Consider the following 20,209-nt stretch of genomic DNA (forward strand, 5'->3'; position numbering starts at 1 on the left):
GGAGATTTATCAGGGATTTCTCCAAGATCATCGTGCCACTCACCAGGTTGACCCGGAAGGGTGTTGCTTTTTCAAGGGGCCCAGAGCAGCAGGCCTCCTTCGAGACACTTCGCCAGAGACTATGTGAAGCCCCGGTGTTAGCCCTTCCGGAAGGAATGGAGGACTTTGTGGTGTATTGTGACGCGTCGAACTCGGGGTTGGAAGTAGTGCTGATGCAGAGAGGGCATGTGATAGCATACGCATCGAGGCAGCTGAAGCCTCATGAGTCGAGGTATCCCACCCACGATCTAGAGTTGGGGGCAGTGGTGTTCGCCCTCAAGATCTGGCGTCACTATCTGTATGGGGTTCGGTGTACCATATATACGGACCACAAGAGCTTGAAGTACTTGATGGATCAGCCCAACCTGAATATGCGCCAGAGGAGATGGTTGGATGTGGTAAAAGATTACGACTGCGAGATCCTGTACCACCCGGGTAAGGCTAATGTTGTAGCCGATGCACTGAGCCGAAGGGCGGAGAGCGCCCTGATGCGAGATGTTTGTTTGAGATTGACCGTGATGGCTCCGGTGTTGGACACCATTCGTGGGGCCCAGGCTGAGGCTGTGAGATCAGAAAACCAGAAGAGAGAGCGAGTTGTCGGGTTGGTATCGGAGTTCATTAATGATAGCCGGGGGGTTATGATATTCCAGGGGCGAATCTGGGTACCATTTGTGGGCAGGACACGTACCATTTTGATGGAATAGGCTCATCGGTCGAAGTTCTCGATCCATCCTGGGGCCACTAAGATGTATTTAGACCTGAAGAAGGAGTATTGGTGGCCCTGTATGAAGAGGGATGTCGCGTGGTTTGTTGAGAGGTGCTTAACCTGTCGTAGGGTTAAGGCCGAGCACCAGAGACCGCATGGTAAGTTGGAGCCATTGGAGGTTCCCGAGTGGAAGTGGGAACAGATTACCATGGATTTTATCACCGAATTGCCAAGGACTGCTAGGGAAGTCGATGTAATTTGGGTGATTGTGGACAGGTTGACAAAGAGCGCCCACTTCCTTTCTATCAGTGAGGGCTCTTCCGCAGAGAATTTGGCAGAGATGTACGTGAGGGAAGTGGTATCGCGGCATGGAGTGCCGATCTCGATTGTCTCAAATCGAGATGTGCGTTTCACTTCCAGATTATGGAAGAAATTTCATGAGGAATTGGGTACTAGGCTGCATTTTAATACCGCATACCACCCCCAGACTGACGGACAGAGTGAGCGGACGATTCAGACGCTCGAGGATATGCTCCGAGCATGTGTGTTGGATTTCGGCGGGAGTTGGGACACATATTTGCCCTTGGCAAAGTTTTCCTACAACAACAGCCATCATTCGAGCATTGGTATGCCACCCTTTGAGCTGTTGTATGGGAGAAGGTGTTGGACCCCCATTTGCTGGCGAGAAGTCGGGCAGCGTGTGATGGGTAGTATAGAGATCGTGCTTCAGACGACTGAGCAGATACAAAAGGTCAGGCAGAGGTTATTGACCGCTCAGAGTCGTCAGAAGATTTATGCAGACAGGTGCCGGTCCGAGCTCGAGTTCCAGGTCGACGACTTTGTACTCCTGAAGGTCTCTCCTTGGAAAGGAGTGATCCGATTCAGGAAGAGGGGCAAGTTGGGGCCTTGATATATTGCTCCTTTTCGGGTGATCGCGAGGGTAGGCAGAGTAGCCTACCGGTTGGAGCTACCTGCAGAGCTGGATCAGATTCATGACACGTTCCACGTGTCGCAGTTGCGAAAGTGTATAGCCGATGAGTCGGCAGTAGTGCGGTTAGAGGATATTCTGGTGGATGTGGGCCTGAACTACGTTGAGAGACCGGTGGCGATTCGGGATCGAAAGATCAAGGTTCTAAGGAACAAGGAAGTGCCTCTGGTGCAGGTCCAGTGGCAGCACCGGAAAGGGTCAGAGCTTACTTGGGAGCCGGAGCGTGAGATGCGGGAGCAGCATCCGGAGTTGTTTCCAGAGTGAGACTTCGAGGGCGAAGTCTGATTCTAGTGGGGGAGAATTGTAACATTCATATTTCCGGGTATATTATTTTATTTAATTATTTTGAAGTTTGTGGAGGAACTCGGCGAGTTGGAGCCAAGACTCGCCGAGTATGGTCGCGGATGTTCATCTGGGTTCACGTCTGGACTCGGCGAGTCCATTCATGGACTTGGCGAATCCATGCTGTTTAATGAAACCCTAATCCCCCGGGTTTGAAGCCTATTTAAGGGCACTTATAGCCTCCCATTGCGGCTACCAGTCCCTTGAGAGAACCCTAAGTGAGCCAAATCGTTGAGAGGAAGAAGAAGTCACTTTTGATCCTTGTACCTTTGGTTTAGCAAGAAGAAGGTGACCAAGAGCAAAGAGGAGGTGCGATTCTAGTAGTTCCGGAGTTCAGAGACTTCACTTTGAGGTAATAATTCGAACCTCCTTCAGTTTTGGTGCTGATCATTAGAGATAAGGTTTTCTAACCCCCTTTGGAGAGTGATTATGTGGAGCAAATGGTCCCTCTTCGAGTTTGTGCCTTGGATCTGGACTCAAAGAGGTCCAGAGACCTTAACCCTTGGAGCTTTATGGATCAGTTCGGGGTTATTGGACTTAGGTTGCCATTTTTAGGACTAAATCTCCTTTTGATGCCTTGTTGATATATAAGCATCAAGATTTGGACTTTACGTGACTTTCATGCTTGGGGAGGCCAGATCTGTGGTTTAGGGACACAGATCTGACCTCAAGAGGTCAGTAGAGTTTGTGCATGGCATGAACTCGCCGAGTTGTTCTTAAGACTCGGCGAGTAGAGTGAGGGTTTCACGTAAATTACTCAGTGAGTAGACTTGCCAAGTTAGGGGATGACTCAGTGAGTCAAAAGGGGGTTAGAGGACTAAAGTTCAAGGCGGTACTCGCCAAGTTGTTCTTGAGACTCGGCGAGTTGAGTCGGGGTGGCCCCGCGATTCATGCCTGCTATGACTCGTCGAGCATAGGGAGGGACTCGGCGTGCCAAGCAGGACAAAGAGTTAGTGGACATGTCTAAACTCGCCAAGTCACCAGAGTGCACTCGGGGAGTAGGGTCAAAGTGTGACCGTTGACTTTTGTTGACTTTTAGGGTTTGGTCAAGAATGGAGTCCTTGTGTCAAGAGGGGGGGTAAAATAGTCTTTTACCCTTCTGAGGGTGCCAATGGAAGGTTGAGTCTAGTCTCGAGAGTTATATTTATGAGAGTATTTACTTTATGTGAATAGGCGGAGGCTAGGCAATATTTCTATTGAGTCAGAGATTTACTGAGACGCCTGCGGTGAGTCTTCTCACTATACTTTACCTAAAGTGGTAATTAGAGTTATGTGGCAGAGTATATTGTATGCTATGTGTTATCTATGTGATTCTGTGCTATATGTGATTCAGAGTTTACAGAGTTAGGACCGGAAGGTCCACAGAGATAGGGCCAGACGGTCCATAGAGTTATGGGACTGGAGGGTCCCACTGAGACACTTTGACCAGATGGTCATACAGAGTTATAGCCTCGAGTGGGTAATATGTGTTGTATGTGGTGTTTTCGGGAACTCACTAAGCTTATGCTTACCGTGTTACGTGTTATGTGTTTCAGGTACCATTGATGACCACGGGAAGGCGCCGGCTTGATTCGTACACACACATGGGATTTTATGTATTTCCGGATGTTTTGTGAAACAAAGATATGATACTATGACATTTTATTAATGAATGTGTTTGGAAAATGTGTTTGAAATTGCGAAAAATTGTTTTAAATTTTTACGGTGTTACAGAATGTAATGGGAAAATGAAAGTGTACAGTAGTATTGTATAAAGTAACTACAGATGTACTAACTACCTTAAAACCAATAAGTTAAATTATGGTAAAAGGTGATGAGGTTACAACCATGCATGATTGACTAGTATAAAACACGACGCTCAAAAGACGTCGAAATGGTATGACATTTGTCATCCGTAGACCTGCAGGCCCCCCTATAGCTAGCAGCAAGGTGTAGGATGGTCAATCATGTATAGATCTATACACAAACTCACGCTCTCCCTCCAAGAGACTCTGGTTACAAAACGTGACACAGCAGTATATTGCTATGCCATGAAGTAGTGCCTCACATTAATGTTATCTTGTTCTTGTTATAGTATGTATGTTCCTTCTGTTCTAGTTATAGTATCTTCCTTCGTGTTCCAGTTATAGTATGTTCCTTCCTGTTCTAGTTATAGTATGTTCCTTCTCGTTCTAGTTATAGTATATTTGAACTGACTCATGTACGAACTGACTCATGTAAGTTTCACTCTTCTAAAAGTAGTAAGTAGTAATCCTCTAAACTATACCTATTATAGTTTACTAGTATGATTGTTTGACTGTTACTGATGTATAGAAAAGACTCAATTACTCACCAAGCAACTAAGTTAAGTAAAATCCTTAAAAATGGGTTTAATATTCATATATGTATTTAATAAGTATAACTATGATTTAACCGACATTCAGACTAATGATCCTACCCTAAGCCCACAACCAAACAAGGAACATGAGTCAAGGTATCTAGCAATAGTCCTAAGTCTGTTAAAGCATAATTATACATAAATAGATAGACAAATATGATTTGACATAAAAGAAGTTTATAAAAGCCTTAAAAGAGTTTTCAACAAGTTTTTGAGTATAAGAAATGCTTTTGGATGTTGTTTTCACATGTAAATGGTTAACAACATTTCATTGTGTTCTACTTGTATTCCCCCTTAAAAGCATTTTAAAAGCATTTAAAAGTGTAATTGTAGGGGTATGAACTCACCTGTAGTGAGTGATTCGAATGAAAGATCGATATAGGATGCTAAGTTTGCCAAGTGAAGTCTTGAGCACAAACAGATCCTATTAAGCATATAATGACACATATATGTATACAATTAGTTTATATAACAACTAATCATGTAAGGGAAACAACCTTAGGAACTAGGAAACACTCTCAATGGAGTGTTAGAATCACATATGATTGATTGAAGGGTGTTCACAACCACACAAGGAGTGTTCACGACCTTAGAATGGTTCACGGGCCATAGAACACATGATGTGTTCACGGCCCAACCTTGATCTCATGAAGGGTTTACAGCCATGGATGGAGGGTTCACGGCCAAACTTGCATCTAAGAAGGGTTCATTGCCCTATGAAGGGTTCACGGCCGTGAACTCTTGAAGATTCATGCAAATAAGAGTTTGTTTCATGGGGAATCAAGTGTTTCTAATGGAAAACAAGAAGATGGATGTGATATTTACTTATTGGATGCCTTTAGAGTGTTCACGGTTGAAGAAAGTTGAGAGAGAATGGGTGTGTTCACGGCTAGAGTTGAAGAAGTGAAGAAAATGAGCCAATTTCTTATATATATGGGGGGTTGTTCACGGCCATGAACCTAGATGTGGCCGTGAACTCCTTTTGAATGATGTTTCCGGCTCGATTGCAATTCAATGAACTCAAGCTAACACTTCCTAACACACAATACTTGAGTGTACTAGGCTTAGAACTCTCAAACAGACCCTTAACAAGGCTAATAGATAACAGAAACAAGTCTGACTTTTGATGGAATTGATTGACTTTACAAGATAGAAATTTCGGGTTGTCACATCATCCCCCCGTTAAAGGGAATTTCGTCCCGAAATTAGAGTTCAAGAAAACACAAATAAACTAAGGGAAAAGATAAGGATATTTCGGTTTCATTTGATCATCAAACTCCCAAGTGAATTCAGGTCCCCACTTTGCATTTCAACGAACCGTCACTATCGGGATACAACTTTTCTTCGTTTGCTTGACCTCACAGTCCATGATCTATACTGGTTTTTCCACGAAGTTGAGGATCTCATTTACCTCGATTTCATCGACTGGAATAACACGAGTCTCATCAGATAGACATTTTTGCAGGTTCGAAACGTGGAAAGTATGGTGTACGTTACTAAGTTCTTGAGGTAGTTTGAGTTTGTAAACTACAGGGCCGATTCTAGCGATAATCTCAAAAGGCCATATGTACCTTGGATTTAGCTTCCCATGCTTTCCAAAGTGTATCAAGCCCTTCCAGGGAGAGACCTTCAATAGAACACGGTCACCAACCTAAAGTTCCAAAGGTTTCCTTCTCTTGTCAGCGTAGATTTTTTGTCGGTCTCTAGAGGCTTTCAATCATTCACGAATCTGAACAATATTCTCTATTGTTTCCCGAATGATTTTTCGGACCTGTGAAAGTGCTGTCAGGAACTCATCCTTTAGGTAACTACGTATCACCCACCTCAGCCCAACACAGAGGGGATCTGCACTTTCGGCCATAGAAGGCTTCAAATGGAGATGTCTTTATGCTTGTGTGATAACTTGTTGGGAATGAAACCCTAATTGAGATTTGATGAACAAGATGCGGAAAATAAGAACAAACACAAATAATGAAGATTATGTCGAATGATCACTCAATTTATTCAATATGAGGATTAAATTACACTTTCAGCATAGACTAAAGAATCTAACACTACATAAGAAACCTCACGTGGCGGCTACATTTTGCCTCACTCTTAACCCTAATTGTGAATAATACATCACCATTTATATGGAAAAGACAAGTCTTGGGCTTTTAACCTAGAATTCATCAAAGGGGCCCATTGCCATCATCCATGGAGTGCATGAAACCCTAATTGAGATCTAATGAACAAGATGCGGAAAATAAGAACAAACACAAATAATGAAGATTATGTCGAATGATCACTCGATTTATTCAATATGAGGAATAAATTACACTTTCAGCATAGACTAAAGAATCTAACACTACATAAGAAACCTCACGTGGCAGCTGTAGGGTTTCAAAGCACTCCATGGATGATGGCAATGGGCCCCTTTGATGAATTCTAGGTTAAAAGCCCAAGACTTGTCTTTTCCCTATAAATAGTCATGTATTATTCATTATTAGGGTTAAGAGAGAGGCAAACTGTAGCCGCCACGTTGTGAGGTTTCTTGTAGAGTTAGATTATTATTTCTTAAGTGTAATTTGTTCCTCACATTTTAATAAATCGAGTGATCATTCGACATAATCTTCATTATTGTGTTTGTTCTTATTTTCCGCATCTTGTTCATCAAATCACAATTAGGGTTTTAATCCCAACAAGTGGTATCAGAGCGGGTCTTTGAAAATCTATTGATTTTTGAAGTATCGGTTCTTGATTTGGTAATTTTCTACATATATTGAAGATTATTGGTGTTTTGGCGGTATGGAATCAATATTTTGTTCAAGCTACTGTTCATGGAAATTCATGTTGTTCATCACTGTTCATCTGATTTTTTTTTATTTGTTCTTCTGTTCATCTTAGATCTGGTGATTGCTTAATCCAAAAATCAGTTGATTTCAATCATTTGTTTTGACCCATTTGGATCCATTCGTGTTTTATCTTGATCTGGCCCAATCCCTTGGCCGATTCACTGTTCATGATCCATTCGCTTAGTGTCGATCCAAGTTTCTTTGGCTTTAATATTGCATCCGAGTCTCCAATTGCATCTTCATTCAGTGTTCAATTTGATTCTCCCTTGCCTGTCAAAATTAACAAATCGATGATTGACCGATGCTATCGTTTGTAAGCGTTTGAATATCGATTGGCTTAATCGACCCATCTGGAAAAGACGCATCTTGAATTCGTTATTCCTTTATTCTTTATTCATCGTCTTTTTTTTTGGTTCTTACTGATTGACTCGATTTCATTTGTTTCTTCAAATTACTAATGATTCATAGATGAAATCGATCTGTGGTGTATTGACTTGGTGTTGGTTGAATGCAATTTTTGTAGTCATATGATACACTGCGTTGAATCTCAATTTGAATTGTCAAACAGAAAAGTCAAAATTGAGTTAAATGGTCGAGGTTAGTTGGTGCGATGCTATGAAGATAGTCGGAACATAGGCTGTCGGAGCGCTGGTATCTTAATTGGTTGTTCTTGATGGTCAAAATTGAAAAGGTCAAAATTGGAATTATTGATCTGTGAAGGGTGTAATCGCATTTGAAGTACAGGTATCGGAAGCGCATCTTTCATCTGTCATTGGAATCGGATTCATGGTTAAAATTGTGAGCTTTCCTACGAATGTTTGTTGTTCGCGACTCACAGCGAACTTGTGTTCAAATTCGTTTCAACAACCTATGAATGAAATCGGGACTCAATCGGGAAGAACTTAAGTCAAATGAAAGTCAAAATTAAACTATTGGATCTTGAGTTCGCTTTTGTATCATGGGACTTGGTATGTACCTGGAATGAACTTGAGTTCGGTTGGTAGCACTTGGAACGAAAGGGGGGAGATTCGCGTTAGCAGCTCATGGAACGAACCTCGATCTTGGGTTCGCGTGTTTATGCTGGGACTGAAATAGGAGATGAACCGAAAGCGAACCTGTGATTCGGTTTGGCTAAGGTTTCGCTCCTTATTCTAATCGGGATGCTCGGTTTTGCTTTTGAAACTGGGTTCGGTTGTTAATGGTTGGAGCGAACGAAGGATGAACCGAAAGCGAAAGGAGTTTCGCCTGATGAAGCTTGATTTGGAATAAGAAACGAACCGAATGTTCGGTTATGTTCGCGTGAATCAATGGCGATCTTGAAACGAACCTTGGTTCGGTTGGTTGTGCTTGAAACGAAAGTGGCTCAGACTCGCGTTCGCTTGAAATCATGTTCCAGTCGTTGTGTTTGTATAAATGGGGAAGATGACTTAATGTTTCATACTTGGTCCCTGCCACTTCAAGAATTTAACGATCTGGTCCCTATACTTTTCATGCCTTGGCAGTTCTGGACCATTTGCAGATTTTGTTACATATAAAAGGGTTTGTTGATGCTGAATTACCATTCCATCCCCTGTCTTTCAGAAAGTGACAGTTTCGGCCCAATTTTCAGAAAAGTTACTACATTGAGGGCCGGTGAACAGTTTTGGATTCTTTAACGCTCATATTTTTTTTTGTGAACAGAAAAATAAAGATTCCATCAAGTCTTGGCGGTTCGGAAAGTCATTTTTTTTAACGTCAAGTTTTCACGATTTTTCCGGATTTTTTTTTTATCTTTTTGTCGCGGGGGAGCATAGTAAATTTTTATCCATTCAAGATCATTCTCATGACCTTTTGAAGGCTTTATAATCATGTTTTTGATTATAAATCGGGGGAGAATTTGGTATGGCCATTCGAAATTGGATTTGTGACTTTTCAAAGTCGAAGATTTTTGATAAAGCTTGTGGGAGAATTATGAAGGTAGCTTTTTTACAGAAGTTCTTCATCGAGCTCTACTAAGGTTTTTACAGAGAAGTATCCTTTACAGCAAGAGTTCTTCATTGAGCTCTGCTAAGGACTTGTTATATCTCCGACTTCTTGTATTTTCTCGATCAAGTGGCGTTACGAATCTTAAAGTTTGGGTTGTTACATGATATTTTTTGATGGCTTATATCATTAGCTTATTTGAAGATCGTTGTGACTTGGAGGGGGAGCTCTTCAAAGACAAGAAGTGATTCAGTTTCTTTGTTCTGAGATGGGTTTTATGGCGGGTTTGGTTTTCATGAAGATTCTTTGGGATTACATTCGAAAATGAAGTTTAAAGACATTACTTCAGTGCTTGATTTATATATCCTAGAGCCCGTGTTTGAAGACCATTGAAGAATCAAGATTCGTGGATTGCTTCATATATTCCTCGTTGCAGATCTTTTTATTTGCTAGATGCTTGTTTTGGAAGTTAAAGCATTGTCATCCATTCCATACTTTGAGGGGGAGATTGTAAGGTTTCAAAGCACTCCATGGATGATGGCAATGGGCCCCTTTGATGAATTCTAGGTTAAAAGCCCAAGACTTGTCTTTTCCCTATAAATAGTCATGTATTATTCATTATTAGGGTTAAGAGAGAGGCAAAATGTAGCCGCCACATTGTGAGGTTTCTTGTAGAGTTAGATTACTATTTCTTAAGTGTAATTTGTTCCTCACATTTCAATAAATCGAGTGATCATTCGACATAATCTTCATTATTGTGTTTGTTCTTATTTTCCGCATCTTGTTCATCAAATCACAATTAGGGTTTTAATCCCAACAGCAGCTACATTTTGCCTCACTCTTAACCCTAATTGTGAATAATACATGACCATTTATAGGGAAAAGACAAGTCTTGGGCTTTTAACCTAGAATTCATCAAAGGGGCCCATTGTCATCATCCATGGAGTGCTTTGAAACCCTACAATCTCCCCCTCAAAGTATGGAATGGATGATAATGCTTTAACTTCCAAAACAAGCATCTAGCAAAAAAAAAAGATCTTGCAACGAGGAATAGATGAAGCAATCCATGAATCTTGATTCTTCAATAGTCTTCAAACACGGGCTCTGGGATATATAAATCAAGCACTGAAGTAATGTCTTTAAACTTCATTTTTGAATGTAATCCCAAAAAATATTCATGAAAACCAAACCCGCCATAAAAACCCATTTCAGAACAAAGAAACCGAATCACTTCTTGTCTTTGAAGAGCTCCCCCTCCAAGTCACAACGATCTTCAAATAAGCTAATGATATAAGCCATCAAACAATATCATGTAACAACCCAAACTTTAAGATTCGTAATGCCACTTGATCGAGAAAATACTAGAAGTCGGAGATATAACAAGTCCTTAGCAAAGCTCGATAAAGAACTTCTACTGTAAAGGATACTTCTCTGTAAAAGCTTTAGCAGAGCTCGATGAAGAACTTCCACTGTAAAAGCTACCTTCATAATTCTACCACAAGCTTTATCAAAAATCTTCAACTTTGAAAAGTCACAAATCCAATTTCAAATTGCCATACCAAATTCTCCCCCGATTTATAATCAAAAACATGATTATAAAGCCTTCAAATGGTGATGAGAATGATCTTGAATGGATAAAAATTTACTAAGCTCCCCCGCGACAAAATGAAGTATAAAATCCGAAAAAGTCGTGAAAATTTGACGTTATTGCAAAAAACGACTTTCCGAACCGCCAAGACTTGATGGAATCCATAATTTTCTGTTCACGAAAAAATATATGCATTAAAGAATTCAAAACTGTTCACCAGCCCTTAAAATTGTAAACTTTTTCGAAAATGGGCTGAAATTATCACTTTCCAGAAACTCAGGGGATGAAATTCTAATCATGCACCAATAAACCCCTTTATTTGCAACAAAATCTGGAATTGGTCCAAAACTGCCTAGGCATGAAACGCATAGGGACCAAAGGAGTCAAATCACCGAAGTTTTAGGGACCATAAGTGTAATATGTTTATCTTCTTCCCCAATTTAGACGCCTGATAAAAGGGATGCAGCGACTAGAACAAATGCAAGACCCCCAAATTAATACTCGCGAATCATACTTTCATTCCAAGTACTAGGATCGTTTGAGAGATGTGAGATGCGAATCGACCATTCGTTCTAAGTACAAGCAACCGAAACCAAGTTCAGTCTAGGTTCATTGAACCAAAACCATGTTCGGTTTGAGCACAGGTTCGCTTTCGGTCCTTCCCTCTTTCGTTCCAAGCATAATCACACGAACCCAAGCTAGATCGAGGCCATAAATCAATTCCAAATCCTTTCGCTCCTAATCAATCGACCACAGTTCCAATGCGAATCAATATCAACCACAAACCTAAATATTCCAAACTCCGAAAATTCGTGGGAGAAAACGAGAGTGAGCCCAGATTCCAATTGTTCGCAGGTTGTCAAGCCCCAAATCAATGTCGATGCAAATCAGTGTGACCCTGAAAGCGAGCATTACAAGCATCGAATATACCAACAACACACAGTCGAGTCAGAAACCGGTCTTAATTTTGACTTTCGTTAGGAGATAACTGCAACCCAAAATACCAGTCTTGATTCCTAGACCATTCGTAGGTAAGTTCATTCATATTGATTTTGACTTCCAAGGTTGACCAGTAAAAGTGAGTTATATGCTCAAATCATTCCGATAAGTTCCAATTTCGATTTCATTCGATCGCATTACACTTCCGATCATGAATCCGATTAAGATCGTAATCCCAATTTTGAATTTTTCTGGTTTGACTCTCCAAATAAAAATACAATCCAGTTCAACCGAATGACATCTGTTCATCATGAAACTTCAATGATTGTATTCAAGAATCACTCAATCTATTTTCCAAAGATCGATTTCATACAGGAATCATCATGAATTATCGAGTTTAAAAAAATGACTTCAAATCAATTGTATGAAAAACGAGGATAAATACGATCTGGGGTTTAAAACCAACAAAAATGGATTGTAATACAACCATCGACAAACAATAGCAGCAGACAATCATCGATTGTTAGTTTTGACAACCAAGGAAGAATCGAACATGATAAACTAAACCTGGCAAAAGAGACGCAACTGGAAACCATGATACTTGTTGGACAAAAAAATTGATTATGAACAGTGAAAGACCAAATATTTGGGCTAGATCATGACAATAGAATCGATATTGATATTGGACTGAATTGACAAACAGATCCAATCATAAATAGGAATAGAAAAATGAATCGGATTAAAAGAGAACTACCCCAATGAATAGTAGATGAACATTAAATAAATACATAAGCCTCCATGAACAGTAGATAGAACAAAAATCTTGATTCCATACCGCCAAAACACTAAAAATATTCAATAACTTGTGCAAAAAATCATCAAATCAAGAACCGATACTTCAAAAATCAATAGATCTTCAAAGACCCGCTCTGATACCACTTGTTGGGAATGAAACCCTAATTGAGATTTGATGAACAAGATGCGGAAAATAAGAACAAACACAAATAATGAAGATTATGTCGAATGATCACTCGATTTATTCAATATGAGGAATAAATTACATTTTCAGCATAGACTAAAGAATCTAACACTACATAAGAAACCTCACGTGGCGGCTACATTTTGCTACACTCTTAACCCTAATTATGAATAATACATGACCATTTATAGGGAAAAGACAAGTCTTGGGATTTTAACCTAGAATTCATCAAAGGGGCCCATTGCCATCATCCATGGAGTGCTTTGAAACCCTACATAACTGTTATTGTAGGAGAACTCAAAAACGGGTAAATGAGTATCCCATGCCTTTCCAAAGTCTATCACACAGGCTCGCAACATATCTTCCAGAGTTTGAATAGTCCTCTCACTTTGCCCGTAGGTTTGCGGATGGTAGGCTATGCTCATATCCAGCCTAGTTCCCAAGGAACTTTATAGCGACTACCAAAATCTTAAAGTGGATCTACTATCTCTATCAGAAATAATAGATATGGGAACACCATGTAGTCATATAATCTCCCTTATGTAGGTTCTTGTTAGTTTCTCCATCTTGTCGGTTTCTTTAATAGGCAGGAAGTGTGCGGACTTGGTTAACTTGTCTACGATCACCCAAATGATATCGAGACAACCCGTTGTTTTGGGCGACTTGGTAATGAAGTCCATTGTGATCCACTGCCACTTCCATTCAGGTATTTCTGGTTGTTGTAGTAACCCTGAGGGTTTCTGGTATTCGACCTTAACCTTGGCGCAAGTAAGACACTTACTTACGAAGGTAGAAATCTATGCTTTCATGTTAGGCCACCAGTATAACTTTTTGAGATCTAAATACAACTTATCTGAACCTGGGTGGACAGAATATCGAGTATTGTGCGCTTCGGTCATGACCACGTCTCTGAAACCACCTAGCTTTGGTGTCCAGATTCGATTCATGAGGTACAAAGCTCTATCACCCTTGACTTCTATGTTCTTATCCATCCCTCTAAGGGATTCACCCGTCATATTTTCGGGCTTCAAGGCTTCTAGCTAAGCATCCTTAATTTGTGTGGACATACGTGAATGGATAGTCATAGTCAATGATTTGACTCTACGACCAGAGTATTCTTTCCGACTTAGGGCGTCAACAACTACGTTGGCTTTACCGGGATGATAAAAAATTTCACATTCTTATTCATTGAGTAGCTCGACCCACCATCGTTCTCTCATGTTGAGCTCCTTCTGGTCGAATATATGTTGAAGGCTTTTGTGGTGTGTAAAGATAATGCTTTCTGTACCATACAGGCAGTGTCTCCAGATGTTCAGAGCAAATACCACTGTGCCTAACTAAAGATCATGTGCGGTGTAGTTGACTTTGTGCGTCTTATGCTGTCTTGAGGCATAGGTGATGACCTTTCCTCGTTGCATAAGAACACAACCAAGCCTTTGGTTGGATCCATCGCAGTATACCACGAAATCTTCTATCCCTTCTGGGAGGGATAATATCGGTGCACTGCATAAGGCTCGCTTCAGCGTTTGGAACACCTTCTCCTGTTTCTCTTCCTAGTCAAAGGCCACACCTTTCTGGGTCAATGTAGTAAGCAGTTTTGCGATCCTAGAGAAGTTCTGAATAAACCTGCGATAATAGCCAGCGAGGCCAAGAAATTGACGAATTTCTGTAGGCGTCTTTGGAGCTGACCAGTTCTCAATGGCCTTTATTTTGGAAGGATCCACGTGAATTCCCTCTTCACTAACCACGTGACCCAAGAATTTGACTCTTCGAATCCAAAATTCGCACTTAGAGAACTTCACATAAAGCTTCTCTGCTCGTAGGGTTTCTAAGATCAGACGTAAGTGTTGATTATGTTCCTCTTTACTATGAGAGTAGATAAGTATGTCATCGATGAATAGAATAATGAACTGATCTAGGTAAGGATGGCACACCCGGCTCATTAAGTCCATGAACACTGCAGGCGCATTGGTTAAACCAAAAGGCATCACTACAAACTCGTAGTGACCATAACGAGTTCGGAAGCCTGTTTTGGGAACATCTTCCTCTAGAACTCGTAACTGTTGATACCTGGATCTCAGGTCAATCTTGGAAAAGTTGTTTGCCGCTTGCAGTTGGTCGAACAAGTCGTCTATGCGCGGTAGAGGGTATCAGTTCTTAACGGTCAGTTCGTTCAGTTCTCGGTAGTCGATGCACATACGAAACGATCCCTCTTTCTTCTTTATGAATAAGACTAGTGCTCCCTAGGGCGAGAAGCTTGGTTTAATAAAGCCCTTGTTGAGCAGTTCATTCAGTTGACCGGATAGTTCCTGCATCTCATCTGGTGCTAGTCGATAATGTGACTTGGCTACTGGGGTAGCTCCTGGAACTAAGCCGATTCTGATCTCGACTTGGCGTTGTGGTGGTAATCCTGGTAGTTCTTCGGGAAAAATGTCGGGAAAGTCGCATACTTATGGGATGTTCTTTATTTCTTTCGCCTCTTGGCTCATATCACCTACATGAGCGAGGAATGCATGGCATTCCTTTCGTAAGTACTTCTGGGCTTGTATACATGAAATGATTCGAAGGTTCGTGCCTGGTTTGTCGCCATAGATAACTACGGTTTCGTTAGACGGTAGATTAAAATGAACGGCCTTCTTATAACACATGATGTCGGCACGATGAAGACTCAACCAATCCATGCCGATAATGACGTCGAAACTTTTAATTGAGACATGCATGAGGTCGATTGGAAATCAATGGCTATCTAAAGTTAGGGTATATCCTATGTATATATAGCTAGTGCTCTCAGTCTTTCCGTTAGCCATTTCTATGGTGAACGGTTATTTAAGTGCTCGTGGTTTTTGTTTAAGTAAGTGTGCAAATTTTTGGTTCACGAAACTTCTCTCTGCTCCACTATTAAATAGGATGCATGCATAAGAGTTGTCGAGGAGAAATGTATCAGTGACCACTATAGGGTCAGCTACCGCTTCTTCATGGACTATCACCAAAATCCTTCCCGCTCCGCCGACATTCCCTGCCTTCCGGCAGTTCCTTTTGAAGTGTCCCACATCACCACACCCGTAGCAGGCCTGGCCTGCTCCAGCACCAGAGACCTGGGTGATTGGTCTTCCCAGAGCTTTACAGAAAACGGGTCGTGTACCCTTTCCTATTGCAGTTGGTACACTGAATTTCCTGGCAGGGTCCATTGTGGTGGAAGCTGCACTTGTTGCACTTTGGCAAGCTTCCTGCATACTGCTTCACCGGCGCAGTGGCAGTAGGTGCTATCGCGGCATGAACAGCCACGGCCTGCTACTTCTTGGCAAAGTTCTTCATGGCATTGTTTTTCTTCTTGTCCCAAAACTTCCGTTTGTTGTCGGAGATTTTGGATGGTTCTGGGACAGTAAGGGTTGTTGTTGTCGGTGTGCGGACTCCGTGATTGATGAACCGTTGTGCCAATCGCTTGGCACTGTCGATGGTAGTGGGGTTTGAAGCTAAAACTGTCACACCCCGGCCGACGGCGGAAACACCGGGCAGTGTAACGTCATTTCTTGTATCATAGTTATCAACTTCCTGAAGACACATGCATTTTAAAATACGTCAACATAAAGTTGGTGAGTTCACAGGTTTTGACTCCGTATAAAATAACACTTTTTCTCAAGTTCAAAAGTATAGTTTTGAAAGTATCGTTTTTACTCTCCAACATTTAGTATATATATATATATATATATATATATATATATATATATATATATATATATATATATATATATATATATATATATATTAGGTATAATAGTTTACTTATTAAATAAATGATATACCTATAAGTTTCACATATTATGAATAAATGATTGTAATCACATACAAACTAAGGTTGCTACGTATAAATGTTATTACAATTCTATACGAGTAAAACCGCTACGTATAAATCTATTTCAATTCTATACGAGTAAATGTGTTAGGTATAATTGTCTACTTAATGAGCAAGTAGTATACCTACAAGTTCCTTGTACTTAGAGTATAAGTCTTTGGGAAACTTATACTTAACATTCATACTTGTATATCGACAAAGTATAATTCTTCTAAAGTTGTGCTACCATGAGTTTGTAACCGCTACTAGACATACAAACCTCTGATTAAAAGATATCCTACCAATGGTTCCTCCATTGGTGCCACAATAAAACCGCCATTAGTGCCATAAAGGATTCCACCAAGGTAAATACTTCCCCTGTACACTTCATCGACGTCGGGTCCATATCAATCAATAGGACAGTTCGTCACCCGCAGACCGTTGGGTTGTAGCTAGCAACCACGGGTGGGGTCATCAACCCGCAAAGATCTATAGTCCACCGTAAAACCGATTGGGTTGTAGCCAACAACCACGGATGGGGTGTTAACCCACATAGATCCATACACAACTTCCTCGCTCACACGGGATTAACGGTTACAGGTCAGAGGATTTCCACTAAGATTCCCAATCTTAGTTGATGAATGACGTAGCTCATGTAGACTATGTCGGCTCCCTATAACTCTAAAAACAAAGCATATTCGTGTCTAAAACCCTAAGTTACTAGACCATGCTTTTAAACATTACTCCTAAGTTCATAATACTTTAGGCAGTACAACAACTATAACTTGAGGTAAAACCTGGTTTTATCTTAACATAAAACCAAAAATAACAATATATAGCATAACAAGTTTTATCTTGACATAAAACTAACAATAACAACATATAACATACCAGGATTTATCTTAACATAAAACCAACAATAACAATATATAGCATAACAAGTTTTATCTTGACATAAAACTAACAATAGCAACATATAACATACCAGGTTTAATCTTAACATAAAACCAACAATAACAACATACTTATCAATAAACATATAGAACTTCTGAGTATAACTCTGGAACTATATCGCACATAACATATATATAGAACTCCCAAGTATAATTCAGGGTCTACATTAGTATAATATTAAGCTAACAAGTTTACGATAGTTGTATGTTTTCAAAATATCAGATTCAAAACAACTATATCCCGGTTAATATAACTATCTATGTTGATACTCACCCTAGTAGCATGATTTATAGAATCTAAACGGTCAGTCATTGTCAGGCTCGGAAGGGAAACGGCCAGCACTTCGGACCAATCAGCAGATGACACGCAAAGCTATGGTCCAATCAGCATCGAACACATGCCCGACACGTGGAAGCCTCGCATGCGAGGGTGACGTGTCCAAGGATGACTCATGCGAAATTTCTCGAAAACTGTGTCCAATCTTGTAAAATCCATAACTCTCACATTCATTCTCCGTTTTTGACGTTCTTTATATGCACGCATAAAGAAAATTATGCTCTACAACTTTTGTTTAGATTTCATCGTAAAATTTTTGACTTTATTTTTATATTATTATTTTTAACAGACCGGGACTAGTAAATCTGTTAAAATTCATAACTTCTTCATCTGACGTCCGTTTTCATCAGACCTTTTTACCGTTGTACTAGTAATGACGAGACCTTCGACTCTCGTTTAGGTTGTGTCGACTAAAAATCACTCGATCAAAAATTCGAGTTTTTGGCTGTCTACTACTAAACTGAAACTTAGAAAAATCATAACTTCCTCATACGAAGTCAGATTTTGGCGTTCTTTTTATCAAAATTCTTGGTTTAATGAATACTACGACTTTCATTTAGATCACTAAGGCTAAAAAGTAGTTTATCAAAAACTCACTTTTTATGTCATTCGGCACCGTGCCGGTTTTATCGCGGATCTTCTATTGGTCATAACTTCTTCGTGATAACTCAGATTTCGACGAGGTTTTTGCCTATATGTTTCTAACGAGATTATCTACAACTTTCAATAATAAAATTTTACTTATTCCAAATTTTATATTTTTGTTAAATTTCACTATTTGACATTTGATTGGAATCTCATAAGACTTCCAATATTTTCTGAATGATTCTAAGCATAGTTTTACTTCAATTCTAGTAAAAACTATCTGTTAAAACTCAACATTCAAATTCACATAATATTTCATAATATTATTTACTTAAAACACGATTTCAAAATGTGTATGTTACATCATGGCTCAGTACAAGATTGTTGAAAAGTTTGATAACGAAGATGACTTCATTTACTTGAAGATCAGATTTCAGGCATTTCTTGGGAAGGAGCCAGATAAGTTTTGGTCATTGATTAAGATCAAGAAAGTGGTGAGCATAATGAAGGCTGTTTTGTTCGAAGGCATGCTTCAAAATTTCAGATATCATGTCATTCATGCAAATAATCAAAGATGTGATTTTTCCATTGCTGATTTTCCTTTGATGAACCTGAACGATTTGATTGAAGTTGCTTTGATCCTTAAAGATATGGAAGCTTCTCAACTCAAAGGAACTGATAAAGATGTGTTCAAGCAGACATCAAGATTTTCATAGACAATTATTATGATTGTCTAGCGTTAACTAATGAAGAGCTAGCTTCTGGAATGGGAAGAGAAGTGAAGGTTGCAATGGAGTTGTCGAAAACTCAAGCTGAGTTAAAGAAATATGCTGATGGAGAAATCTGCTTAAAACCTTTTGGATTAGTCTTTGCAGGAAAAGATAAAAATGGCAAAGCTAAAAGGTTTTTGTTTCAAGTGCGTGAAGTGGAAAGGTATACGACAACTCAGTATACGAACTTCATTGTTCGTATGAACAATTATACGAAGAATAATGAAGGAGACAAGACTGAGTTAAAGAAGGTGTTAACTTGGTACTCAGAGATTCGAAGAATGATGCACTTCGCTGCTCAGATTCTCACGAATTGAGTAGTTCGACTCGTTTACAAAGGGGGAGATTGTTAGGGTCGAAATCTTGTAAAGAGTCGAAGTGTCTCTATTGTAATTTCCTATGTATTTACTAAGGCACATGTTTAGTCGAAACTTAATGTGGAGTCCTTAGTATTTTTTGTACTTTTCCCATATATATATATATATATATATATATATATATATATATATATATATATATATATATATATATATATATATATATATATATATATATATATATATATATATATATATAGCTTTTACTATTATAGCTTTTTATAAAATGTCTTACGATCATAATCATATTCGACAAGGCTCAACAGAAAACAAAAGAGCTTGATTAACTAAACAAATAACATTCTGTGATCTACTTTCCATTATAAATTTTAATATAATGTCGGTCATTATATATTGTTTTGTTCAATCTTAACAAGAGAACGTAATGATGAATACCTTTTAGTTAAGTATCTCATTTCTGACTTCTTATGGGTTTACCATGAAAATTTCAAAGCTACTCAATTTCACGACGAAGTGTACTAACCTTTTCCATCGATTTTGGACAAAATGGTTGGATGATATTATTATTTTTCATGTTGAAGAACTGTATCTTTGTTTCTTATTATACAATTCAGTATTAAAGCATGATAATGTTCTTTCT

This window comes from Lactuca sativa, chromosome 1, assembly GCF_002870075.4.
Source record: "Lactuca sativa cultivar Salinas chromosome 1, Lsat_Salinas_v11, whole genome shotgun sequence".
Classification (NCBI taxonomy): Eukaryota; Viridiplantae; Streptophyta; class Magnoliopsida; order Asterales; family Asteraceae; genus Lactuca; species Lactuca sativa.